The sequence below is a fragment of the Chinchilla lanigera genome, unplaced genomic scaffold, assembly GCF_000276665.1.
Source record: "Chinchilla lanigera isolate Chin_1 unplaced genomic scaffold, ChiLan1.0 scaffold00023, whole genome shotgun sequence".
Lineage (NCBI taxonomy): Eukaryota > Metazoa > Chordata > Mammalia > Rodentia > Chinchillidae > Chinchilla > Chinchilla lanigera.
Genome location: NW_004955424.1, coordinates 22,355,225 through 22,357,351, shown reverse-complemented (window position 1 = coordinate 22,357,351; position 2,127 = coordinate 22,355,225). Strand labels below are relative to the sequence as shown.

Sequence of the window (2,127 nt, the reverse complement as noted above, 5' to 3'; positions counted from 1 at the left end):
GTTCAGGCTGGCCTTGAGCTCACTTTGTAGCCCAGGCTGGTCTCCAACTTGCTACGATCCTCCTGTCTCAGCCTCCGGAGTGCTAGGATTATAGGCATGCGCCATCACATTCAGGCGCTTGAGTTTTAAGTCTTAAATCTTAGTCTTAGTAGGTGGGAGAGGATGGCTCATCCCTAATGGGATTGTAGGAAATCTCAAAAAAGGGATGCCAAAAATCCCAAGCCTCCATTCACTTCTTAGGGAAAAATATAAAACTAGCCACTGTGAATCTGTGGTCCCCAACAAAAGGAACCAGGTGTCGTGGTGCATGTCTATAGTCCCAGCACTCAGGAGGCTGAGGCAGGAGGATTGCCATGATTTTGAGCCTAACCTGGACTACACAGTGAGTTCAAGGGCAGCCTGAATTACATAGCGAGGCCCTGTCTCAAAAAAAAAAAAAAAAAAAAAAAAAAAAGGCAGAGCGTGGTAGTGTCTATTTGTAATCCCAGCACTTAAGAGGTTGAAGCAGGAGGTTCGCTGCAAATTCAAGGACAGCCTGGGCTACATAGTGAGTTCAGGACCAGCCTTAAATTCATAACAAAATCCTGTTTCAAAAAAAAAAAAGGGGATCCCTTAGTAGCTGATTTAAACATTTTCCCTACTTTTTAATTTTTTTTTTAATGGACAAGGAATTCTGGCACAAACATTTAAACAATAAACATGTATGCTAGGTGTAATCCCAGCCCTCAAGAGGCTGAGGCAGGAGGATCACTGCAAGTTTGAGGCCAGCCTGGCCTACGTAGTGAACACTAGCCTGAATTTCACAGCGAGAGCCTGTCTCAAAAACAACCCCAAAAAACAAAACAAAAGAAACAAATATGAAGCTGGACATGACGGAGCATGCTTGTAATTCTTATTACTGGGATGGATGAAGCAGGAAGATTGCAAGATCAAGGACTCCTTGGTCAACATAGCTAGACGCTATCTCAAAAATATAAGTAAATAAAATTAAACAGGTTCAGGGCTAGGGAAGTAGCTCAGTGGCACAGCACCTGCCTGGCAAGTGCAAGGCCCTGAGTTCAATTCCCAGAAAAAAAATAAAAATAAAAAAAAAAAAACAGGTTCAGTAAATATTTCTGTCTCCTTTTGTCTCAGACCCACAGTACCAAAAGTCATTCCTGCTGCATCTGATGTATTATTCCAAAATATCTGTATGCATCTACAAATGAAAGTATTTATTACTATTTTGCCCCAGTTCTCACAAGAACAGATACTACTTTGTACCTTATTTGTTAGTGATGCATTTTGAAGATCTTTGTTAGCACATCTTTTCTTGGCGGCATAGTATTCCATTCAGTGGATATACTACCATTAATTCAGCCCGTTCCCTAATGGGGAACACTTGGATTGTTCCCAGTATTTTGCTGTTACAAACAATGCTGCCATGAATAACCTTGTACATAGATCAATTAACACGTGCAAATATACCCACAGGGTAAATTCCAAGGAGTGGCACTGCTGGGTCAAAGAGTATAGCGTTTGTAATTCTGACAGAGACTGCAAACCTGCCTCTGCAGAGATTAAGCCCATTTCCACCCCAGCTGCAGTGTCAAGAGCACCTGTTTTCCCACAGAGCTCAGCACAGGTTAAACTTCTGCTGATTTGCCAATCTCCCGCGAAAAATGGCCCCACAGCATTTTTCTCCTTGTACGTGATGTTGACCACTTTCCCTTTCTGTTTAAGAGTCAATATTTCTTTTTTTCTTGTGAACTATCTATTCATAGCCTTTCACCATTTTTCTCTCATTGGTCTTCTTTTTTTTTTTGGTACCGGGAATCGAACTCATGACCTCAAGCTTGCCAGGCAAGCGCTTATGCCCCTGAGCTACATCCCCAGCCCTCTCACTGGTTTTTTTCTCTGGGTTTTATGGGAAATTTTTCTATAGAAGGGAAATTAGCTTTTGCCTTGATGTAAGGTGCAGCTACTTTCCCATAATATTATTTTAGAAATTCTCTGCCAGGCATGGTAGCGCATATCTATAATCCCATCACTCGCAGGCTGAGGCAGGAGGATCCTTGCAAGTTCGAGACCAGCCTGAGCAAAAAAGTGAGCTCAAGGCCAGCCTGAACTGCGTAGCAAGACCTTGAC

The 2,127-nt window shown here is 42.5% G+C and overlaps 1 long non-coding RNA gene across 2 annotated transcripts in view; it reads right to left on the bottom strand.

Annotated features, from left to right (window-relative positions):
• The window catches only part of LOC106148598, a 24,636-nt gene that overhangs the window by 1,370 nt on the left and 21,139 nt on the right, over nucleotides 1-2,127 (bottom strand). The window lies entirely within an intron of this gene.